At 27.8% G+C, this 27,643-nt stretch overlaps 1 long non-coding RNA gene across 1 annotated transcript; it reads left to right on the plus strand.

Annotated features, from left to right (window-relative positions):
• On the plus strand, positions 1-27,237 carry LOC122505378. The gene is made up of 4 exons (XR_006301916.1): positions 1-926; positions 5,454-5,531; positions 25,396-25,534; positions 26,019-27,237. It is a non-coding gene; the product is annotated as an uncharacterized LOC122505378 (long non-coding RNA).
• Positions 27,238-27,643: the final 406 nt, after the last annotated feature.

Here is a 27,643-nt window from a genome sequence, read left to right on the forward strand (position 1 = left end):
TTGACGAGTTTCGAACTACGTTGATTGCAAGGCATGAGAATGTCAGTAAAAGAGTTTGAGGTACTGGGTGATCTGTTCGCGCGTGGAGATGGAAAGACTGACATGGCGGGGCAAAGCCGGCTTACAACACGGCAATACCGCGCTCAAGGTTTAGTTGCCACTGGTCGGACTGTGGGTTCGGAGTGTTTTATTTTTGTTTATGCCAGAAATAACAATTTTTTATACATGTATAAATACATATATATATATTTACATAAATTTTGCAAATTCTTTTATCACAGTGTTCGAGAATGCATACACATGAAACTATTAACTATGAACCTTACGTTTTACTATAAACAAATATTGTTATTATTGTTATAATTGCACTTGCCTTGTGAACGAAAATGCGAAATTCAATATTAGAAAGCCACCATTAGTGTTAGTAGGGTTAATAGTGTGAAATTTAAGGAGAAATTAATGAAATAATTAGTAAATGAATTCCGCTGAAAAGAGTGGCTGATACTGCCTAGCCTGGGTGAATAAACAGTTGGAATCTTCAAGGCAGATGACGTGGAACCGGTTAAGGTCATTCGCGTGAAGCACGAAGACCGCATGTTTTTCTTCTACGTTATCTCTAGCCACCATAAGTTTCTCTGGAACTTAAATGAAGAATGTGCTTCATCATTTTTAATTTCTGCATCGGCATTTCGTTTTCAATTAGATTATCAAGAACAAATGTGCTTCCATTTTCATGTTATGTGAATTATTATTACTTGCATCTGCATTTCTTGGTGACTTATCTTATTCTTATCTTGGCATCATTCGTTTGTAAAAGTTAACAGTGATAAAATTTCACAAGTGCAAAGTGAACATGAACAGCTCATTCTGGATTTAGTTGTTTACAACAAATGCATTAGAGATTAAAGACATTTAAATTTGTAGAGGTAAGATGAGAACATATTCTTTTTAAAAAAGTACTGTACATTTTATTAAGATTGTTGAAAAGCTTTTTCATAGTCATAACGATTGCAATATTAACCCTTCATTATTTAAACGCTGCATATTTTCAGCATTTATTAGACTTCTTGAGCACTAATTAATTCTAATTATCTATACTATCATTTGGCAATATTTCAAAATTTCTTCTTATAAAACTCTTAACATTGTTCAATACGAAGTAATTTTCTCAATATCTTCAGTGTTTAATATAAAAAAAACGAAAACGAAGCTTTCTGTTGTAAAAAGTATGCTTTAACCCTTTGCGTCATGAGTTGCTCAGAGACCCACCTTGGTTTTTTCATTTCACGCGTTTAACATTTTGGCTTATGGAACAAACTGTCTACTAATATTTTTCGCATTCTGATCAAGTTTATTTCAGGTTTTGAATATTGGAACCTCCCTTAATCAAAAGCTATAAAAATATCAAGCTAACTTAAAATTACTTCTTTTTTTTAAGAAAAAATTTTAAGATGATGAAGATTTTCAGAATCGTGGACAATCCTTTTGTCTATTTCAAGATATTAGCACTAGAAACAACGTACGTAAATATCGTCAAGGTGTGTATGCATAATCTTAATCCGTTCTCAAGTTCTCGTGTCGATACGATGGAGTGGCATCCAAACAGACTCACACATACACGACACTTGGCTAATTGATCATCGCTCACTAATGTAAATGCATTTGTATTCTTAGTTATTGTTAATTTTTACATATGAAAAACACAAAATTTCTACTTATCAAAACATATTTTGTAACTGTAACGTAACGCTGTGTTAGGTATTACGAAATTACATAGGAAGGAAGAAATACTGTTTTGTAACTGTTAATAAATGTTACACAAATTTTTCATCTCCATATGCGACTATTATTTTATAAGTTTTTCATATCAATTATTACAGTTTACATAAAAGGAAATATTTTACCATTTGTTTAACAGTTATAAATGTCTTACTGTATATTATAAAATGTTTGCATTATAAGATTCAAGGAATGTAAAGTTTCTAGCTACATTTATAATTTATTGCTTTCTAAATATAAGAAAATTATAAAGTTTTACGTTCCTTAAGTTGAAAATAATTTGCATCTTATTTTGGTTATGGAATTGTTACTCACGGTTTTGTAACATTGCTGATAAAGCTTCAACTTTATTAAATTATACAGAAAAAAATCTTAAAAATATTGCTGTACTAATCATATTAACGTTAGAAAAATCCATACATTAAATATAAGTTGTATACGGATGAAAAATTACTTAACATGAAACGAATTAATTGATAAATCTATTTCGATAACATCACAATAAAAAGTGTTTTAATACCGAAAAGAGGTATTAAAACACAACACGATTGAGGGCGCCACTGTCTATGAGAACTAGCACTGGTTAAAACAACGTACAACAGATGAAATAACACCTCCTTTTCTGTTTGAAGAACACACAGAACTTATTATTTCGAATTAAAACTAATGAAAAGTTTATTACTTCATGAGTAGAACCCAACATATCATAAATTTTGTCAATATAATTGCGATAAAGAAGAAAACTTTGTTTCTCAAGGATCTACGGATTAAAAACAATGGAGAGAAAAATGATTTAAATATTTTTATTAATTTACTTGCCTATACGGATTTGAAAATGACGTCGAGACAGTCTTGTAGTTATTTTTTATTTAGAACTTTCCGTTAAATAATAAATTGTAAGTGAGAAGTCGTCCAGCGTCATTGCTGAATAGACTTTAATGAAGTTTTAACTCATTTTTGCTTTTAATGTTTTTAACCCACTTTTGCTTGCATATTTATTAAGACATGACTCACACTTTTTCGTGTGAGTAGACCCTCTCATTTTCATGAAACATTCAAGTTTATATTTCAGCATATTTTTATGCATGTAATAATTTGTATATTTTATAATTAACATACAAACAGTTTGAAATGCTGATAAGGAAATGAAAAAAATGTACATGTAATTAAATTTTTCTTGAAATTATATTAATTCCATACACGTAATGTTAAAACTTATTGAGCTAAACCGGAAGTCACCCCTTAAACACCCCTTTCATTTAAAAATAAAAAATACATGAAACTTCCGCTTCAATAAATATTTAAAATTCTTTAGTAATATGATGAAAGCACTAAAAAATTTTTATTACTTTTGCAAAAATGATGCTATGTACTTTTATATTTCTTATTTAATATTTCTAATTCCATTCTATACTGTAATTTTTATTGTTAATTTAGTATCTTAAAGGATTCTATTAAACCTGATTATAATGACAAACATTGAAAATTAGAAGATGCAAGTTTTTACTTTTAAATTTATTTCAATATAACGTACTCTGTACGATTTAGAAGAAAAAATAATCTTCCATTCAAAGGATCCCGCACTAAATTATAGTTTTGGCTATTACGGTTAATTTTTTCCATATTTTCAGAAATAATAATAGTTAAAAAAAACTGTTCAGATTCAAGATATAATTTATTTAATCTAAAAATCCAAAAAGTTTCACTAAAATCTGAAATTGAAGTACCCCTTTTCTCAATAGTAATTCACTTAATAAATCATTAATATCCCCACACAAAATACATTAATTTTGGCTTACCCTTAATTTTTTTTCTACTTTCAGAAATAATAGTTAAATGTGTTGAGATTAAAGATTATAATTTACTCAATTTCAAAATCTTAATAGTTTTTCTAAAATTAGGGTTTAAAAATACACCTTTTTCAAAAAATTAGTAAAAAAGTGGTATATTCAATACCTAATTTTAGTGAAACTATTAAGATTTTGAAATTGAGTAAATTATAATCTTTAATCTGAACACATTTAACTATTATTTCTGAAAGTAGAAAAAAAATTAAGGGTAAGCCAAAATTAATGCATATAGTGTGGGGTCATTTTTGTCTTAAAAAATGTTGTTAAATGCTTTTGATTAATAAATTATGAAATAAAAATTTGTAAACGTAAAATATTATTGTTTTCTTAGAAAATAATGTTTTTCTTCCCAATCGTTGTTAATAAAAGTTATGAACTTCATTTACATTGTATTTTATAATTCAAGAACAATATTTTTGATTATATGATTCGGAGTGATGCCAATAAATAGTCAAGATTATGTTTTAAAAAAGTTTGATTGAACTCGATTGAACTATAGATTGAACCTGAATGGAATTTGGTTTCCGATGAATTGAAAAAGTTGTTTGGTGTCATTTTCTGAGAGGCAGGTATAACGATAGTTTTGTAAAGAATCGCACATTCACCTGCTATGTTGAGTGATCAATCGGTGATCTTGTTGTCAAAGCAAACTATATTCACCTGCCTTTTGGTATTTAGGGCTTATTTCGGATTATTTGGGCCTTTTCAATGCAGGTATTCAAAAGTGTTAACTATAGAAAAGGAAAATTGGTTAAATCGAGGAAGAAAAGGGGCGCGTGTGGCAAGCAGGTAGTTTCTTTGTAAGTACCACTTAGGGTGTTTCAAAAAATTGTTCACTTCCACATTGTACTCTAATTAATCATTTATCTGTTCTGTTAATTTATTTGCTAAACAGAAAAAAAAGTTTTACTTTTGAACAAGTTTTTCATTTACAAACAAACAAAATTAAAGGTCAAAGCTAAAAATTGCCCTCTTCATTGAAAAAATTTATATTAATTTTTTATGCTTTTCATTTATAATTTTTATATTTCATTTACAGGCTATTATTATATTATACGACCCTAAACTACTGAAACTTTCTTGTCTGTATGTGTGACCCACGCGATATTAGAGATGGGAATTCTTAGCACAGGCAGAGAGTTAAGGGCGTGCAAGAAGCTTGCAGAGTTGAAGCAAGTTAAACCGATTTTTCTTTCAAGTCATGTGTTTATAAAAATGTATTAATTATTTTCTCGAAGCACATTATTATTTTTTAACAACCGTTATAATACATCGTAGCCTGCTTAAATAATTTTGGGTTTTCAGCAAAAAAAGTATGCAAATTATAGCTAACGAAACCTTAGTTTTGAAATGTTTCATTATATTTATAATTTATAATTATTAAATAATGTTAACTTTTAGATTAAAAAACGTATATGTGCCTTTCTATCTCATACGCTTGGCGTGAAGTTCATATTGAAACGCAGAATTCAAAACTGAAATATGATTCAGGTTCTTTCTATCCATCGATTTTAATAAAAAGTTAAAGAAATTATTAACTACTGAATGTGCTATAGCTTGATCATTTGTAGGCAAAAGTTTTGGTCCACGATCCTAAAATTTTTATTGCCTCAATAAAATTCGATGCTAAAATGCAACTGGATTTGATAACATTTTGTTTAAAGTTGGAACGATAGTTAGGAACGAAATATAGTACGAAATGTAACTGCGTAATGTTACAGAAATATTACCTTGAGGCGGACAATTTGTTATTACTGTAATGATGCGTGTTACTTATATAGAAACACTGACAACAATATAAAAAACCTATTTTTTCCGTTTCAGGAGACCTATAGAAATTCGTGGATAAATCAACATTTGATTTTTTGAAAGTGACTAAAATATGCATTCGTTAGAAAGAAGGTAATTGTAAATTTTATTCTTATCTGCTTCTAATTCACATTATTGTACCTTCTATTTATATATGCAGTCAAATTTTAGCGCTTGTTAATTTGAAACTGTTAAATTGAAATTATGAACTTATTATTGTTTGCTGATTCCCCGACTCCCAACTTGACAAAGACTCATCTTTCAAAGACGGTACGTGACATCATCAGTAACTATATCATTTCCGCATTCTTAAAAACTTTTAACCCCTTAACATAATATCAAACTAAAAAGTGCCTTTAACACAAAGTATAATACATCATGTTTCTAAAGGATTTCAACAAATTATCAAAAATCTAAGTAAAAAATTGGTCGAATTAAATTTTTGGTTTGAGATAAAAACAACTTTTTATAGTTTAGGGTTATATCAAGATGTTCTGAAAGTTGACTGTATTTTATCTATAGATAAAATATCTGAACATAAAAAAGAGTAAAACTATACACTGCAAAAAGAAATATCTTAATTTAAGATGTTAAAAGTATCTTCGTACACATTTTTAGCATATTTTTTGGGAAAAAGTTTTGACGTTAACTATATATGGGCTCATATATATGTAAAGCACTTTTTGCATCTTAGTGTTTATTAACTAATAACATTTCTGTCGCATCCTACAATTCACATGTACTCTCTAAATCTGAATCAGTGACTCTATTTTCGCGATTTGAATCAGTGGAATTTCACTGAAAATCAGTTAAAAATAACTGAATTTTCAGTCATTTTCCACTGATTCAACAATTAAAAAACTACTGAAAATTTCAGTTATTTTTTAATTGACTAATCAGTGAAAAATGACTGATTCGGGTTTAGAGAGTATAACTTATCGCTAAACATCTTATTGCGTCAGAAACATAATCTTAATTTTAAAATAACTTTAAAAAACTTGCCGAAGTAACTTTTTCTAAGATGGATGAAACATCTTCATCATTACTAAAACGTATAAAGTATCTTAGATATCATTAAGATTACTTTAAAAAACATCTTATTTTAAGATATACAAAAGACACAAATTTAATGTTTATTTTATTTCTATGTATATGTTTTAAAGAATTTAGAAAAGGTCACTTTTCAGTTTTTGAGCTTTACGGATATTTTTTTGTTAATACTCAGAATTTAAAATTATTTGTCTGTTTTGACCCTAAATTGTAATAAACTGACAAACGTGATTTTCTTATCATATTCCAAAAAAATGTCCGCATTTAATCAAAAATTGGGAGAAGTGCGTATAGCTAATTAATTATCACATTTTTACTAATTTAGAAATATTTGTTTCTTTAGTATTTTCTATATTTTCGTCTGGAATTTTGTTGAGGATATTTATAGAAAATTTTTGCATTTTTCAGTTAATTTTAGAAATGTGGAAATTTCCAAAATTTGATTCTCTTCGTAAGAGTTAGTTCGAATCGAATTTCGTGACCATGCCAATTGAAGTTTTTGCACACCCCTAGAGTCGGTTTAGTTTTTATTCAAGTCAAAAAGAGTGATTTTAGTTTCGTCTGTTGTTTACATAACAAAATCAAATGTGTATGAATTTTGTTTTAGAGTTTATAAAGGTAATAATTAATAATACAGTGAAGTAATATAATTTTGTTTTGTTTCTAAAAAATTCAAATGAAAATGTTGTTTTCTTCAATCGAAGACGAAACAAAATTCCAATTCCAGACGCTATTCCTATATATATGCAGCACTCGGGTGCTAGTAAAGTAACACTCCTTAAGTTATATTCGCAGTAAGAAAAATGACGTTATTCAAAGTATACTGATGTGGTGGATGTGTCATAATTTTGGAATAATAAAATATTAGTGCATTAGTAGTATTCGAGCATTCTATGAAATACCAAAGCATTTTTCCATACTACTTGAATTTAATGTTCATCGATCACCCAACGTAAGAACCAAGCTCGGTGTTTTGGAATTACGATGAGGTAGCAGACATGCGTAGAATGCACATACTTTTATCTCCCCTTCTTGTGAAATATGTATGTGTAGGCAGTGTGCAGGAGGGTAGAGCGCAATGGATTCTGCACAGACCTACGTTTCTGAAAAATGGCGATTTCTTAGAAAACAGATTACCAGCATCCGTGTTCAGGATTTTTCCTACATTTCCCTCCATCATGTCGGGTTTATGCAGTCCTGCACAGTTTTGGCTGCAAATTTTTATTTCCTAATTGATTCTAAGCTAATAAACTACCCTTAATTAGCCCAAATTGTTAAGTAACAACGTAATTTTTCAATTTTATATAAACATTGCTAATTGTAGAATTTGCAAATGAATCCTACTTTAGAACAAAAAATAGAGTATAGGAAATTTGATTACCAAAACCTTTATGGGGTTACAAGGGTCAAAATTTCCAGAAAATGTATGTTTTTTTAATAATTTATTTTTTTCTTTCAATACTTTTTATCTTAAAGTACACTATTAAATGAATGACTTGTACAGTTTTCGTCAAAAGATATTCAAAATCAGGCCCATTAACCACAGTAGGTTTTTTGAGACCTCTTCCAAAAAAGTACGTTTGCGATGGTCACGATATCTTCCGACTGCTTCAACTAAAATCGAAAAACCAAATAGTTTTTGCTAGTGGGTGTGTACAGCTCGTGATTAAAAGAAAACTTTTTTAAAAAATTGAAACTTGAATGTTTGACTGCGTTTTTTGTCAAAAATTACGATTTTTAGGACTATTTAAACCAAGTAAAATCGCACGGAGAAAACTGGATATTCAAAAGTAGATATTGAAAAAATGTATTAACTCTTAACATCAAAAATATTAAACTTTAATATCTAGATACTAAATGACATGCTATAGATATTAACGCTTAACATCCAGATATTTACTTTTAATAACTATATAGCTGTCCCTATGTTAAAGAATAAAAATATTAAACTTTAACATCTAGATATTTATACCTTAAATATTCATTTTTCTCCGTGCGGTTCTTCTAATCAAGGATAAAATTTCTTTGCTCAATCAAGAGCTATATATACTTGCACCCACTAACAGAAAATATTTGGTTTTTATACTTTCGATGATGCAGTCAGAAAATATCGTGACCACTGCAAAAGTCCCTTTTTTAAAGATGTCTCAAAAAAACTGTTGCTAGGGGCCAGATTTGAATGTTTTTTAACGAAAATTTCACAAGTTACTCACTTATAATTAAGATATGAAAAGTGTTGAAACAAAAAAATTTATTTTCTTAGAAAAAGAAATTATTAAAAAAAAAACGATTTCTGCACGTTTGACCCGCATGTAACCCCTTAAATCACTTAATTATGATAAAGTATAATTAAAAAGAAATAAACGTCTTAAAGATGGAAGATTATGGAAATAATTCATAAGGTACAAATTTTCTATCTTAAAATTAACTGAGAAATGTCATTTTTTTCAGTTTCGCGAAAAAAGAAAATATGGATTTATCGCAGGTTTTGAAAACTTGCTACTGGTTAAAATTATTAATAAATCAAAATATTAGGCAAATAGAAAAATTTAATGTTTTGTTCAAAAGTTAAGCGATACTTTTTCTGAATTAAATTAATCTACATAAGAGAAAAGCATCTTAATTTGTCAATAATTAAAAAAAGGATCTCCAACTATTTTGTACAATAATTAAAGAACCTCGAAAACATTAGAAAGAAACTTTCATTTGGGAAATTGAACTCCAATGCTATTAAACTCGACTAAAACTGCTGAATGAAGCTCACCGCGAAAAGTTTTAATAAAGTAAATGGATTTAAACTGTCTACATTCAACTAAATTGGGTTTAAAATATGCATCTAAATTTGATAAGTATATAGGTATTTAATTACTCCGTCATAATCTTTGAAGAAAAGTTAATAAACAATGTCCGGATTTTTAATAACGTCGCGTCGGACAAGAAAAATATAGTTTTGTTGGAAAGTTTCGAATTCTAAAGGAAAAGAAGTGAGTCATATTGGCTGGAAATGAAAGGAATTTGCGCTATGCTCTCTGCAATAATATTTTGCAGAATGTTTATAAAGTGTTGAATATCAGTTCGTTCGTTGATCGTATATATTAACTCGGAGTATGTGACATTTGCAACAACATTCTTTCTTGTAATTATCCGATTTAGCAATAATTTTTCATTTCATTAAAATAAGTTAATTTTTAGTCCTCAAGTAATGTATTCAAAGCGGAGTGAATTTTACTTTTTAAATTATATAATTGAATAAATTTTTCATTTGAATGAATTTCTAAGGATATCAAATTGAGACAAAAAACAAATCAAAAGTGTTTGTAAAGCAACATTTTGATTCATTTTTTGATATCCTTAGAAAAACTGTGAATAGAGAGAAACATTCTTAATTCTTTCTAAGCTTTAGGGATATAACATAAACCTTTAATTATTAATTTCATTATTATTAATTTTAATGATGCAATTAATGAACTTTGAAATCCGTCTTAGTTTGATGTTTCGAAAGTATGTTCGCAACTGCTTTCAGACGAAATTCAGGGGATTGATCCAATAAAGAGTTGAGTTAATTAAGTTTAGATAATCCTTTCAATGAACCATTACAGAGCTCTTTGTAAAATCTCAGCAAACGGTTCGACATGAATCTTTTTCTCAGTGTACACGAATAAGCTTTACTTTCCATTCTCACGTTTATGTTCGTTTTGCGTGCGTGTCCATCGCTGGCAAATAAAAAGCTGGCTTTGCACTGCACCTATTTGCAACTGGTCAAATAGCGCTTTTCAATTTTCTTATTATGCCTGAAACGGCACATATGATAACCGTCATAAAAGTACTTTTACGACAGTTGTCATGCAGTACTAACAAAAAGATGCCTTTTAAAGTGCTGCCTTAAAAGCGACTCTTTGATTAGCCTGTGGCGAAAAAATATAGTGTACGAGACAAGCACGTAAAACTTCGGTTCGACTCGGCTTGTCTCGTCTTACCTTCGTCGCATTGACGGCTCTTCCTAAAAGCTTCAGCTTCTCGTACTTCGTGCTCTCGAACAAATTTGTTCGTGCTTTTTTCACAGACGCTATTTTCTAACGCATTACCACGGCGACAGTTTATTTTTCTCAAAAACTGCTTTAGAAGTAGCACATCTCTGGAAAAATTTTCGCTGGACATTTCTCAAATATTTCTAAATTCAAAAAAAATTAAATAATCCTTAGCGATTATCAAAATTAAACAACTTGAGAATTGGGTACCTTGATTAGACTAATTACTCAAAAGGAAAGAATCAAAAAACATTAAGTTTCAGTTAGTTATACTTATATTTAAACAATTCTAAAAGTACGTTCAATTTTTAATTGATAAAAATATGATTGACGTTTAGAAATTTCCCACATAACACAATATTTTTCCGAAAGTTTGTAGTAAAAATCTATGCATATACTATCAAGAAATTCCCTTTTTCACAGTTTTTGTAAGGATAACAAATTGGGACAAAAAACGAATCAAAAGTGTTGCGAAGCAACGTTCAAAACGTTGCTTCACAACACTTTTGATTCGTTTTTTGTCTCGATTTGATAACCTTAGAAAAACTGTGTTTAAAAATTTGCCACAAGTTTTTGTAAAAGGGAGGAAATTTCCGAACGCATTTCAAATTTGCAGTGCAAACTTCTTTAAAAAAATATGAATTGCTTTGGTGTTGTTTGTTTAAAAACAAAACGAATCTTTACTCTATCTGGTTTTTCTTAAAAAAAAGAAGAGAAAAGAAAAATATTAGAAAAGAATATATTAAATTCATAGGCATGAGAAAGGTCGTCAAGCACCTAATGAAATTCATCGGGGAAAATAAAGAGGCAGAAGCATTTGGCATTATGTTGTATAAATTTAGCACTTCGTTGCAGGGAAGTTGGGCCTCACAACTATTCTCCCATCTCCGAATTGAAGATGCGGTCCCCTTTCATTCGTGCATTAAATTATATTCTTGCACAATGCACACGTTGATTTATATCTTTAGTTGTTGCTGCTGCTGTAGAAGAGTTCTCTTTTATATTGATTGTCTTACTGTTTCTTTATTCCTGCATTTTGTATTACCAGTTTTTCCTACTTGCATACCTCCTCTTGATTAGAATTCATTTCTATCCCGTGTGTTATACTTGATTAGCTGTGCCTTTTAAATGGAAGAGACTGATCGGGCATTTTAATGCATGCCGTGTCGTTTCTATTATATCTTTTTAAAATAATTTACTGCTTAGAACCAAACTCGAAAACTTTCTTTCACCAAGGCTTTATAATATTTCTATACCGGAAATAAAATTATTTGATACAAATATTTTTGAATCATTATTCAAGTAAATATTTATAATTTTTATTTGAGTCGACTAAATGGTATTTGCTTCAACTTCTTCTCAAATTATTGGTTCAAATACAATTTAATTGATTTAAATAAAAATTATTCAATTCAAGTAAATATTTATTTGATGAGACCAGTAATTATTTGTTTGATTCAAATAAATTGTTTTTAGGGCATGATTCAAAAATTTAAAAACTATGTTTAAAATATGATAATTTGTTCAAAACTTTGTCGATGTCTCTGCAAAGTATAGTTTGCAAAATTCGAACCACGGTTCAAAAATTTTTACGCTGAATATGATTTTGCTCACAGTTTCTTTTTCACGAGGATATGAAACGATCGATGATGAAAAAGCGCTACGCCTGAAGATAGCGTTGAGAATAAAATGCATTTTATAATAGGATACTTTCAACAGGAACAATTTCTAAAATACTGAAAGAAAAATGTGTTTCAATTTTAGAAACACAGTACATATCTTTAAGAAAATTAAAAACTTGAATGAAAAATACATTTAAATAAGTTTTTTACGATCGTAGATAATAACAAGTTTATAAAAATGGCTTATGTATTTAGTTGTAAATATTTATTTGCAATGTCCTAACTCTTTGGTGATAGGACTGTTCTGATTTATTGTATTGTAAGAATTGTGAAGGTGGGGGACAAACGAGAGAGATCATTAAATATACCAAAATCAATAAACATCGCGACAATACAAGGCGTCTTGAAGATTGTTCACCTTAAAGTTGAAATGTTATTTAAAATTCATATTATTCTTATTTTATAAAATACTGAAAATCTCATGTTATTCTAAAAGCTTAAGAATAACTGTATTCAGACGATATACTTATTTCATATTGTATAATATATTTATTCCATATAAACCAACGTGTATATATAAGATTCCTGAGGATTGAATAATTTATACTCGCACCCTGGTTTCATTTAAAATAACACTTTGTATTATAACAAGTTTTTTATTACATATATCTTGAAATTTTCAGAATTTCAAAATCCTGTTATAAAAATGTACAAAAAATTTTGTTTTTAATACTTTTTTTCTATTAACCCCTTCACTATGACTGAGAACTATAAAGGCATTTTTATGCTAAGAAGGTAGCATTTCAAATTCTTTAGACAATAATCCAATAGATTAGTTTTTAATAGCAGTAGTCATAACGTGTACACATTTTAATTTATGTTCTTGCATCATAATCTGTTAGAAATCAAAAATTCACCGTAAATTGAAAATTAATTATAAGTAATAAATTCCTGAGAAATCTTGTTGAGGGCAAAAACATTTTTCTTAAAGTACTAGAGCAAATAATAATATCAGTAATTATGTAGAGTGACAATATTCTATATATGATATCTGGATACAAGGAAAAAAATATTAAGCGATGACTTCAGATTACTTTGTATAGTCAGGATCAAGGACAGGACTATACCCGAGTCGAAATTTAGAGTCGACTCAGAGTCCGTTAAGACCTGCTTCATGGAGAACCTATAAGAACCTGAAGAGGTTTTACTTACATTGTGATAGAATCGATTTAAGATCTCATAGGGTCTACATAAGACCGTTTTCGCTGTCTATTAGGCGTTAAATAGGTCTTAATTTAAGACCTCTTTAGAGCATACTAACTACTACTGACTACAGCATTTAGAATTCGCGCATGCGCAAACAAGGAAAAAAGTACTGTTAATATTGAACAAAGCAATCCTATTTGTTTTATTAAATTTTTTGTTTTCTTGACAATTAGAATGTTTTATAAACACAACATTTTTTGGAATATTAATTGTATAACCAAACTAACTGTCAGAACACCAAAAAAGTAATCATAACAACAAAATATAGGATTATTAATTCAATATAAACAATTCCTTTTCTTTAATTATATGATATGGTTAATATAGATTGCTGGTAACATTACCTGATTTTCTTATATATTTATAATTCCACATAATGATGAATTAAATGTATATAGTTGTTTTAATAAAACAATTTTTTCTTTTTTCTTGTATTTTAGCTATATTTAATAACATTTTACAAAAATAAACACAAAATTACATGAACAAATGATTCATTTATAATATAATAACATTAAACTCGGAACAAAAATATATATTTATTTTGTTATACATATATTTACACACACACATATATATAATTATTAACATTGAACTAATAATTACACTTATAGTTTTTACTATATATCCAGTTTTTTTTAATATATATTCAAACTGCACTTTGTAACATTTCACTTAAAGAACACAGGATAAAAAGAATAATTTTTTCTTTTTAAATAAAACAAAAACACTATTTTTTAGCACTACAATAAACACAAAGAATATTTATAATGAAAATAGATAAATAATTGTTTATTTATTAAAATATTAAATATTATTGTCCTGCCGAGCGCGGTTTAAGTATTCGTCTCTCAAATGCTAGAAAGCAACTGACTCTTCAAGGCATTTCTTTGAAAATATCTCTGAAAATCGAAGAAATTCCTAAATATGTCTCATAGGAATGTTTGGAAATTTTGTTGGTGATAAATATATATGAAAAAACTTGTACAGAAAAACGCATAGAATAGACGAGAAACCTTCATGGCTGGTCATCCTAAGTGAAACCAGATGTGTCAAATTCAGAACGAGAAAATATTTCTAAGGTTCTTGCTTAGGAATGAAAATATTTTACTGTACATAAAATAATTTTTCTAAGAATATAGTTTTACTATATATTTATATTTTAAATATATATAAAAATCGTAATATTATAAATATTTAATATTATTACTATATAATACTTATTATATTATAATTTTAATATATTATATTAAAATAAACATAATATAATATTAATATTATTATATTAATTTTAAATATTATTATAAACATTAAAATCTAATTTTTCATGATTTACTGTAAACATCTAAATTTTTATCTAAAAATTCAAAATATAATAATAAAATATTATTATATTACTAACAAAGAATTTTTTATACATGAAATTTATTCTTTCATTAATTTAATGTCAAAGCTAAATTTTTTTTTAATATTAAATTTTAGTCATTATATGATACAATATATCACATTTTAATTCATAAAACTAAATATGTTCTTGCTCTCTAAATCTTAATTAGTAGAATTCTACTAAGAAATAGTAAAATTTTAGTAATTTTTAGTAGTTTTCATGGAAGACTTTTCCCCTTTTCAATTAGTAGAATATTACTAATTTTTAGTAACATTTTACTAATGTTTTAGTAGAATTCCACTAATTGAAAGTCACTTTTTCACTAAATGAATTAGTGAAATTGTTTTATCGACTAATAATGAAACAGTTCTACTAATTGTTAGTAGAATTCTACTAAGCAATTAGTAAAATCTACTAATAATTAGTAAAATTTCACTATTTGTTAGTAAAATTATTACTAAATCATTTGGTGGAAGACTTTTCGTCATTTCATTAGTAACTTTCTACTAATGCAGATTTAGAGAGTAGACACATTAGATTAATAAAATTAAATCAATAAATAAAACATTTATTTATTACAAAATTTGTTCTTAAAATTATTTGAAGTGTTGGCCATCTACTTTAAAAATACAAAAAAATAGAAAATATTTCTAAGCTCGACATGAAGCAAACAAATATTTCAGAGTTGAACAAGAAGGTCTTATCAGGTGTTAATGGGAACTTCTTTCAATTTTTGGTATATGTGGCATTAAATAGATCGGTCTTGGCAGGCCCTAACTAGGACTATAGCAACTGTAATTTGGAGTCATGGTGTCTAAGAGTATTAAAATCCATGTAATAAGTACTAAGACGAACCTACAGATTTTTAAAGAATTTTGTCATAGTACCTAAGATTACTAAAATCGATCTAAGAACAACTTAAAAGACTTTAAGTCGAATTTATAGGTTTTAATAGTAGTAAAGCAAAACTAAATACTCCTTATTAGGTCTTAAATCTACTTTAAATTTCGACTCGGGTATATATATAAATCTGTCGTAACACAAACTCAATTGATTTACATATAAACAATTTTGTATTAATTATTAAATTAGAAAAGCATTTTAATTAAATAAAATTAAACAAAGAAAATAAAGAATTCTATAGGTTTTTGATCTTATATGAAACTTAAAAAATTTTACAATTTACTCCGTAAGTAAATTTATTATGGAACTTTCTAGATAAATAACGTTTAGCATTATAAAGCCATTAGACACCCCGTTTATATTGTAGTAAAACATTAAAACATTGATTATCTTTTAAAATTTTATATTAATTAAAATAATAAACAAAAAAGTTATTTTTATAGGTGTAATACATTTTTTTAAATTTTATTCGATTTACACCATGAGGAAATAGTGTACTTGAATTTTGCTAAAGTGTTTGATACCATTAATCACAAGATCTAGGAAATTAATTTGTATAGGCACCTAATCTCAAAGAGGTTTGATGATAGAATCACCAAACAGATTTTAATAAAATTTTGCATGCAATAATTGTATAGGTAAAGCTTATTGTAAGAAGATGTAGTTAAAGACCTGTAGTTACTTGAGAAAAAAGATTAGTTTTTAGTTTAATTTGTATGTCATAATTGCTAATTAACCTTACGGGAGTGTACAGAAGGGTTTTATAATTTTTTAAATGTAATGTCTAAATGTTGAATGGCAATAACAATTTGTTTAATTCTATCCTGAAGGGGAGACCTTAACGGCTTCGAAACGTTGATGTTACTCTAAGAGTATAATAAAAAGTTTTTGTCTGAAGCTATTCTTCATTTTACTAAGTTATATAAATCTCAGAGTTTAAGATAATATTAACTTGAGAAAAAGTTATAATTGATTTAGTTTTTCAACATTTAACGTGAAGTCTTATCTCAGTTAGACAATAACGCATAGTTGTGGTGCATCTGAAATATGTATATATATACGAAATCAGAACATCAGTTATTGAAATTTAAAATTTATGAAATCCGTTTCATTAGTCGAGTACATACTACAAGAATTAACTTTTCCTACATATGGCTGTTTATCTCTTCTCCTTTATTTATTTATTTTAAATAAAAAAATTTAATGATCCTATCACTTTGCTGACGATGTTAAAATTTATTAACATATTAAATCATTCTTTGATGCAACTGTTTTCCAAACGGATGTAGAAACACCATTTACATCCATACACTAAGTTTTTTTTCAAGTTTATTCATTTTCGTATGATTTATTTCCTTTTTAACACAGCAGAGCGAAAACCGTTAATATGACCGGTTTATCCTCCTTTCCCCTACTGAACAGAATAATTACAATTTCGTGGCAAAAGTACGTGACAAATACTTGTAAAAATTTCTATTGATTATTTCTTGAAAATTACAAAATAATTCTTAATGATATTAAAAGAAATATTAGTTGAGACGTGGACGCATTCGTCTCCACTTCGTTGAAAGCTGACATTTGCTTTAAAATATTGGTTTATTAAATGATGAATGTGAAATTTCCATTCTTTCCTTTGACATTTCTCGTGAATAAAAGACAACTACAATATACGTATTCGACATTGCATATATAAAATAATTAAATATGCCTAAATAAAAAATTATAAAGAAAAATTTTTATAAATATTTATTGTTTTTAAAAATGTTGTCATCACTTTAAAAAAAATTGTTTATTTATTTTTAAAAGTTAAAATGCATGATAATTTTTAGTTGTACGGCTGAGATCCACAACGTTTTTAAAAATAAAAACGAAAAAAACAATGAGACAATAAATATTATTCTGGCTTTAAATTAAAATTTGTCTTAGGTAACTGTCTCCTAAAAAAGAGTTAATTTCTTAAAAATGACATGTTTTTTGCTACAAATTACAAATAATTATTAGTTAAATTGATTAAAAGTAACAATTAGTTTTGAAAATATAAAATTTTTCATTATCGTGTTAAAAATAAAATATTCTCCATGGTTGTGTTGTATAAATGCAAGCAGGCCTTCCTATAAAAGCCTATAGTTTTCCTTATAAAAATTGATCTTAGCCGCCTGATAATCGGGTCTAATTTATACACAACACAACTTAACCCCTGCTTATGTGCGTAGCGACTCACACATGCTAAAAGGAGCGCGTGTGAAACGTTGTGCGTACTCGCAGGTTAGTTGGCATTGAATAATTTCAGTTCAAATATCATGCAGCTTCAAACAATTTTTACATCAAGTAAATATGAATGGCCTTCTTACAGTTAGAACACAAATTAATGCTAATTTACAACATCAGAGTATTCAAACAAAATTTTATAGTTTCAGCAAATTTGCTTTTAACAAACAGTAATTTGACACCAGACTTAAGTTAGCAATGGTAGGATTGTAGGATTTTCAAGTGACACAGGAATTAGACTAATCGTTATACATTCGGCGGTTTACTAAATAGTAGACTTCATAAATATTTAGGGGAGTATATTGAGGTTGAGCCGGGCTTTGTTTCAAGATCATGAAATCTTTTGATTTCCCACGGGAAATGTATTTATCATAGCTACAAATGTATAAAAACAATTTTTTTTTAATTAAAAAATTCCTTTTTTTTTGGAAGAAAATTGTTTTTGGGCAATTTTTAACCTTGTTTTATTAGAAATTTGAAAAAGTATAGCGTCATTTATACCAATATTAAAATATTAATAGTTTTTGTAAATAAATATTTTTTTTTTATATTATTGGAGGAAGTACTTTAAAGTGTAAAAAACGGCAGTTTTGAGGATGATGTTAATGACTCACGTTACAGCTGTTTCATGAATATACAGTTAGCACATTGATGTGTGAGTATATGAGAAAAACGCGATAGTGCGTGATTAGCGCTCAAATTACATTACAGGTATTATAATCTAGCAGTACATTTACATCATAAGAAAGTATGTTAATTTTATTTTCAAATACACGACTTGTATTACACATGCATTGTAAAATTACAAACAATTTTACTAGTGTTTCACCATGTTAATCATGTATAATTTTTCAAATAAACTCAATTATTTCATTGTCAAATTCATCTTTATTTCACCTGCATGGAAAATGAAAATGTATTTTAAACAAGAAAACTTGCCTTCAATCAGAAGGCCACCTATATTTTTATACGTTCTTCAAGTATGATCGGCTAATATTTGAAAATTTGTTTGAATACCTTTGTGAAATTAATTTCTACGGTGTATTTATTTGACGAGTCGGTAGGAAAAGTTGATTGTAAAAATGTGAGAAAGATGACGAATCGATTAAGGAATACCGAATACTGAACATTTAAACTTGTAGGTCTCATAAAATTTCACTAGAATTATCATGTATAGGTTCAGTTCAGATGGTCTCAGGACTGATTTGCATGCGGCCTTTGCTCCAGGTGTCCACGAATTTACATACGAAAGGGTGGCATTCCCAGATTCCCCCTTCTAATTCTCTTTCGTCTGTGTCTCTCTTTTACTTTACCCCTAGAATCAAAGTCTATGGGTTAGTGGCTCAGCATGTCGCATCGTTAACTCTAAGTTAAAATTTCGTTAACATGCTGAACAGTTCCTTGCTGCAAAGTTTGGAAAAATACGCGCGCTTACCTTATTGTAGTCTTAATGAATTTTATTCATTTTAAACCAAACGAAACAATTCATTTTTAGCCTTAAATCAATCTTTAATGAGCAAGTTAATTAAAATGATAGTGCATTGTTCTGTACAATTAAGAATCTTTACAAGATTTTCGAGTTCCAAGTGACGCTCTGATGGTTTTCAATAAGTATTAAAATTCTCCGCGTCTATTTTAATTATAAAGTGAAAATCCTTCGAATAATCCTAGTAAAAAGTGTCATGGTTTTATTAATATTTTCAAGAGTGTGAATTAATTAAACAGTGCACGGAAACACTAACGGAAACATGTTTGTATTAGTAATTTCAACGAAAGTGTGACTTATAAATTGTTAGATCCAAATTGTTTATTTAATTTATAACTGTAGTATCGAATTTCATGTTCAGTTTTTATTTATAATTTTAAAATCAATTCGCAAGATTAAATATCAAGAAATCCAAAAATATCCACTTATATAGTTATTAAATTCAAAATTTTTGAATTATAAAATTTACTAGAAATATAATTTGAAAATTTTTTGTTCTTAAATAAATTACAGCCGATTTTTTCATAAGCATTTTATATTATTTAATAAAACAACCGGATGATAAAATCATATAATCATTTTATATTATATAAAATATTAATTTAAAAAGTACATAATTGGTAAAGTTAAGAAGAAAAAATTGAAAAAACTAATGCCTTCTCATGTTATGAGAATGTAAAAATCAAATTTTAAAGTGTAAGCAATTTATATTTGTATATTATAGATTTTTATTTAACGTTATGAGTGTTCTTTTCTGGCTTGAATTATTTACCGACATTAAAAATTTAAAACACAGAAAGAATAATAATTAATAATGGATAAAAAAAATTTAAAAATGTTGAATTAAAATTAAAAAATTATTGATTAGACCATCAGAGCTTTTTAATGTGTCCAGTCGCCGTGTCGCGCCGTTACCAAGACGTTAGTTACCTACAGAGATCGCCACTCTCTGTCCTTCTAACCCCTTCTCTCTCTCTCTCTCTCTCTCTATGCATTCAAAAGGACGGAGAGAAACCGGCAAAAAATACACCCCTCAGTTAACTTGGGGCCCAGCAAACACTGTTACCCCATTCTTTTATTTCACTGTTTTTAGATAAGCTATTATTAAAATAAAGAGAAAAAAATTAATTATCATTTATAGAATATTAAATTAGAATAAAATATTCAAGTTTTACAATAGTGTAAATAATTTTATTATATATTCTATACGTTGAATATGCAATATTAATGTTCGAACTGTTTAAAAAGTTTTAGGTTTTTTTTAACGTAAGCATATTTTATACTGCTATTACTTAAAACAGCAATTAAATTACATTCTCTTACATTAGGATAATAGTTTATATCAAATTTCTTTATACTCATAAAACTACTCTACTCATACTCCTTTCCACTCTACTGGGTAATAAATAAGACAATTACCCACTGTAGGGCAAACCTTTTAACAATCGATAAAATTGCGTTCTTTTATAATAATATTACCAACTTTTGATTCACTTATGATTCAATTTCTTTAAGAATTACATTAACTTGAGTTTATGAGAATTTTTCTTTTTGTTAGAACTTTTTAATTGACAAGGCGTTTTACTTCTAATATACGATCTACAGGTTTTTATTATCCACCGTGATGCATTCTCGCCTACATATAAGCACATATTTGAACATTTCTCATTCCTAAAAGATTCTGGAAAATTTACTTCGTTTTTTATGTTAAAGCTAGTAGAAAATATATAATAATTTAATAACTAGACATAAAATATTCTATAAGGTAGAATTTGTTAAGAACACAGCGAGTTTTAGATATTTTCAGATTAAATTTCAATTTTTCACTGAGAAGAAGATATATATAATGAATGATGTCCGCAGAAGCAAGAATGGGGCTGCTGAACAATTATTTTTAATTTTAGCGCCTCGACTTCGTTGCTTCCTCCTATTTCCATTCAACATGCCTTTTTTATTTAATTTTGTATTGTTTATTATAATTCACCTAAAACTACTTAAATTATTATTTAGTTTCTCTAAAATTAAATAAAAATTGCAAGTCCAATGATATTGAAAAAAGCGACTGTAGCTCCATCTCATAGGTATATGTGAGTTTTTAAGGTATACTATATTTCATTTGGAAATGTGAGTTCGCCCTTCTATATATTCACTTTTCACTTATCAATGCTCATCATTTTCTATTTCGATATTTTTCGATATATTCGTAACGGTTCCTATTCCTATGGGGGCCATTAAAAACTACGGACGGTGAAATGATCATAAACACAACCAGTAAGTTTTTGTTCCTTAGGTTTTTCTTCGTAGTGTGACACAATTATTATTTCAATTTTGTTTTGTTCCATTCGGAAATATTTAATAAATTAAATACAAGAAATTTCTAAACAATAATTCCAGAAATTTGTATTTTAAAATTCTAGAAATTTTAGAAATTTAAAAAAATTTGTTAAAAATATTAATGATGAATTAAATGGAAAATTAAGTGAGTTAAATTAATTGTTAGAGGACACTTTTTGAACATTTACAATTGAAGAGCGTGAGAGAGAAATAATTCTGTCTTCTTCAACTTGTTGGTATTTTCGAGCAACCCTAATGTCCATTTACTTTTTCACTGTAGCTTTACAAAAGGCTATTAAAGTGAGGCGACCTGGGAGAAATGAAATGACATCGGATTCTTTTCTTGATAAGTTCACCCTTCAATTATTCCATTGATCGTAAAGTTGTCGTGAGATTCGGAACAAACTCCAAAACAATCGTCTTCAAGAATGGTATTCTCTGGTGGAAATTTTAATTCAGTATACTAGACAGTAATTTAAAAGTGTTTATTTTATATGATAAAAAATTTTTTGCCAATTTCTTTTGAAATCTGATGAAAATTAATATTTTTCTATCCACTCATTCTGTTTTACTTTGTAAGTGTTCGAGTGTTTATCCATTACCTATAGTTAATTTAGTTTTTCATTCTCAATATTTTTGCATAGATTTTTGAAAAATGGAAAATTGAAACATCTTCGAAGTGTGAAAGGGAAAACATTTTTAGTGTAAACTTAAGCTGCAACGCTTTTTAAAATTTCATAGTTTACTGTGAAGTGGTCTAATTTTTGAACATATATATCTTTTTTTGCACACAATTTTTTTTTAAAAATTCAAATTTCTATTTGAACATTTTTAAACTCCTTATAATACAGAAATCTTGATGCAGAATGATTATTACTTGAAAAAAACTTTCGTGTAATTACTGGCCAATAAAATTTCGATTTATTGATTTAGAACAAAAAAGGGGGGAAAATTAACGCCTATACGAATGCAAGAATTTTTATTTTGTTCTGCATCAGAGTATTCTAAACACACTAAGAAACTATAAACCTGCATAGCTAGAAAAATCTGAATATAAAGTGACAGGTGTATGTAAACATTGCAGCATGTATCGATGATGCTGAATTTGACTATATATTCAAAGGAAGGGCTAACTTTCAGTATGTATAGTTTAATCAGGCGAAGGGGTACGTTCGGCTATGTATAGTGGGTCAAAGTACGCAGGGATGAGTTGGCAGTGAATCGTGAATCGACCCTTTTCAGTAGACAGAAATTTTGTTGCAAATAATATATTTAAAATTAACTATAAAATAGAACAAGGGAAAAATAATTAATGCTTCATTAGATTTATAATTAGTGCTGCAAGATTTATATCTGCCTTTAGTAAAAGTCTCTTGAATTACAAAGCTTTCGAGAGCCTTGCAAGACTAGAGCTTTTACACTTCAAATCTATATAAATAGAAATAAGTAATATTGATTATGCAAAAATTTTAATTTTTCGTGAACTCAAAAGCCTAATTTTTATGGAGAGAATCGAATTTTTCAAAATTCGCACACCTCCGCCAGTATGACTCTTATGCATATTTACGAAAAGATTTATACACGGAGAAAAATATAAAGAAACTTTTACTACTTTCATAGTAAAACATTTCCGGTAACTTTGACTACTTTCGAAGTAAATTTTGCTACGTTTAATACTTATCGCAGATAAAACGCAAAGTGCATTAATGCAATAAATTATTGTAATAAATGCAAGTGTATTAAATTCTAGTTAATTTATCCTCATCTTAAGTATAGGGTAACTGTACCAATTGTCGAGGGTTTTAGGCAACATGTGACTTTGACATTTTTTTTCTCGGAAGTAAATGCACTTAAAAATTTGATTTTTGTATATTTGGACGAAGGATCTAATAATGTTTAATATTCATATTTATTTTTTTAATATAAACTAAATTGTTAAGCAAAAAATATATTTAAAAGTCAATCGAGCAAAAGCACCATTTGTCGATGGTCTTGTGCTAATTTCTCGAGGGTCTGTTCCAATTGTCGAGGGTATGACATTTTTAAACATATAACCCAATATAACCTAACAATTAACCTGTACAGATATTAGAAAATCGAATAGATATTTATTTTTTCGATAAAAATATTATAGAACATTACCAGAAAACAAATATATTTATTTAACTATAATTGAATAATTTATAATATCGATATAAAACATTTTTATAGTAGATGATACAGGACAGAAAATTATTTAACTGTTTTTTAAACTTTTATAAATATAAGTTAATTAAATTTAATCAATTTTGTTAATCAGACATTAATTTAAAAAATAAATTAATTTAAGTCACATTAAACTTGTAAACGAATAAAATAAACTTTTATTACGAACTGTAAATATAATGGTTAATTATAATTAAACTATAGTACAAAATTTTTTAGTTTTAAATAATGCATTTTTTTTTATTAATTTTTTTTCCGTCTTCCTCGTTTTTTTGGTTGATTATTTTCTGTTGGTTGTAAATTTTTGGAGCATTTTTTTTCTTTTTCTGTGTACCTATAAATGTTTGGCATTTATGTTTGACGTTTAGTAAATAAACACTTAACCATCGATAAATGGTGCATCAGCGAAAAAAGTGACTACACCAATTTTCGAGTCATTACCTCGAAAAATGGAACTGTCAAAAAAAAGGAACCAAATACCGATGATTTGCTTTTAAAAAATATTAAATATTTTTTTTTAACAAAAAAACATGCATACAAAATTAATTTAGTTCGTGTACAAAATTATAATAATAATTTTGTACACAAAAAGTCATTATAAATACGTTTAATTTGCATTTCTAAAAATCTGTTTTAATCAACCTGAAGTATTAAGAAAATGGAGATTCGTGTAAATTTCACAGCAGTGAATTATAATATTAATTAAATAATTATTTTAGTAGAATCGCTACGAAATTTGTATATATAAATATACAGTTGAAAATACAAAGATTATTTCGAATTTTTTTTTGTTCTTAAATATTATATATTATACTATTTATCTAAAAAAGAAAATTATTATCCTCGACAATTGGAGCACCCTCGGCAATTGGTGCAGTTACCCTATGTCATTATCAAGGTATTTCTAGATATTTTCCTACTAATTAATAAATGGAAATTATCTCCATGAAGTTGGCTTCGACGCTTAGCCCTGAAAAGTTTCAACCCTCTGCTAAATGAATGGAAGCAGTAACATTTTCATCCCCAAAAACTTTCGACGCTGAGCGCCGACGTTTACTTCATGGAGGTCTGAAATCATTTAATTATATTTAATTTGAATTAAATAGATCATTAAGGTAATTCTTAATGATCTTAAAAACAACAATTGTGTTGTATATTTAAAACCTTTGTGAACAGTCGTCCACTAATTAAAATTGAAATTTCACTAATTTTTAGCAGAATTTAACTATTTCATTTGATATATTAGTTGGAAATGGTTTTAATAAAATTTAAAATTGTTAAACTTAGTTTTGTTTTTCATACAAACATTATGAAGTTGTGTGTACAGACAATTAAGTTTATATTAGTTACTTTTCAAGTTGCACTAGAGAAACTATTTCAAGGAACTATAGAATTTTAATTTTTTCAGATAAAACAAAAGATGTACGTCACCAGCCTAGACCATCATAAAAGCATTCTGGGACTTATCAATATACTAAAAGATTGTAGTATGGCACTTAAATAGATTAATTGATGATGAGATCCTGCATTGGTCATCAGTTTGTTTGGTTTGTATAAAAGAAAAAATATGGATTCATTAATTTTTTTGCTTCTATTAAAAATTTCTTTCTACATGAGTTTATATGCCAGGAAAATTTTGATTTGGAAAACAATAAATTGTTACACGTGACTTTTTGTTTTTAAGTATACTGATTCACCAAAACTGTTTTACGTGCTCAGAAATTTAAGATTCCCAGTGCGAACCCAGCATAGACAACCGGCACTTGCAGAGTTGACACTTGAACCATTAATGCGCCGTAATTGGGTTGAGAGTTGATCCAAATTAAGCAGATTTGAATAATTGAGAATCGGTGCAAGTATTTGAACGCCAGTCCTGATTAAGTGTATAGTTCGGCATTTCTTGACTGACGTCGTGGTGTTATAGGCAGTGCTGGCAGTCTTATGCGATTTCGCACTCGGAGTGTCTAATGTCTAGTGTTCTAATGAAAATAGTAATACAATAACAGAAACTAATCAACTTCTTCTTTGCAGGGTTGTTTGTATCGATTTCTTGAACGTGAGAAAGTTCTTTACATAAAGTTTATGCTAATAGGTGAGAATGTCTCACGGCGTTCTCACGAGTTTACTTTTCAAGGGGAGAAAGGAATATTAATAGACTAAAGCATAACCATCAGTGGCTTGCCTGAAGAAGATAAGTATTTTACATTAAGGGTCTAAAGGGTTAAGATGGAAGAAAATACGTATAAATTTGTAAGCTGGAACATAGTTATGCTTAGCAAACTGCAACTTATTAGCATTCTAGTATTATTATAATTAACGATTTCAAACAAGTTAAGCTCCATTTTATACATGCTTTGCGTATCGAAAAAACGTTAAATTTTGTTAAATCGGTGAAAACCGTTGCGTACTTTGTTGTTTAAATGTATAAAAAATATGTTTCTTTTGGTCTACTTTTTAATGTCTTCGAAACATTGTAGACGAAAATCCAAGTCAAGATGTCTCCAATTTAAATTTAGAAAACTATTATCGTCAAAGAAGGTAATTTTGGATAGTCAAGTTGACTTCCGCTGTAAAATATATGAATAGTGCCGAACGCAAACAGTCTCTGTAGTACAAATTCTAAGGTTTTCACTACTTTTTTCAAATTTTAGTAAAATACAAAATTAATAATTCTGTTAAAGTGCTTTCGAGTTTTATAGTCAGAAAAATTCTCAAAACCTAATCTGTTGGCTTAATAATTACTTAAAAAATAATTTATGTTTCAGCTTACAAAAAATCAAAGTTAATTTCACGTTTTGTACCCCCGACGAAAACTTAGATGATATAAAAGAGGGTATATATTTTAATTTACAAGTGTTTTATAAGATTTAACCAAAAATTATGATTGAATCTGTTTTCTAAATTAAGATTTGGTTAATTCTTTTAAAACGAATATGTTATAAATTCCTTCAATGTTTAAGGGCATTTGATTAAAAAATCTTAAATATTCTTAAAAGATTATTCTCTTAAAAAATCTTAAAATAAATTTACGTTTACAATGAAAATTTGTTTTGCAAAACCCCAGTTCAATCTGTTAATATTAACATGTTTCAACGTGAAGGACAGAAAATTTTGACTTCCCACATTTTTTAAGTAAACAATCTGAAACTGTGGAGAAGAGGATACATACTTGCATTCAGGAGAAATCAGACACTTTAACAATAGCTCAGGTAGACGGCGTTTTTAGGGGAATCACAAACATGGGGGGAGCGATCGCCTGAATAATGACATGGAATGCCATTAACATCTAATTAATTTCCAAATTATAATATAAAAAAAGTTTTTTAATTAAATTAAAATTTTTCAATTACTATTATTTAAATTTAAATCTTTAAGACCAATGCACTAACTGTGTATTGGTTGGTTAATAAATATTCTCAGGAAACCTCTTGAACAGTATTAGTTAACATAGATTTTCAAACAAATATGAAAAATGAACACTAAAATAAGAAAAAATTGCTACCGAATATTTATTACGCATATTCATGTACATAAAATCATAAATAAAAGCAAATGTAATTTACTTGATATAATATTTAGTTAATTTTATAGCACTGCTCTTGAATAAAGGAGATATTTTTTGTTTCACTAAGCAGCGCCATAAAATCAAGTAAATT

Source organism: Leptopilina heterotoma, unplaced genomic scaffold, assembly GCF_015476425.1.
Source record: "Leptopilina heterotoma isolate Lh14 unplaced genomic scaffold, ASM1547642v1 Lhet_353, whole genome shotgun sequence".
NCBI classification, from domain to species: domain Eukaryota; kingdom Metazoa; phylum Arthropoda; class Insecta; order Hymenoptera; family Figitidae; genus Leptopilina; species Leptopilina heterotoma.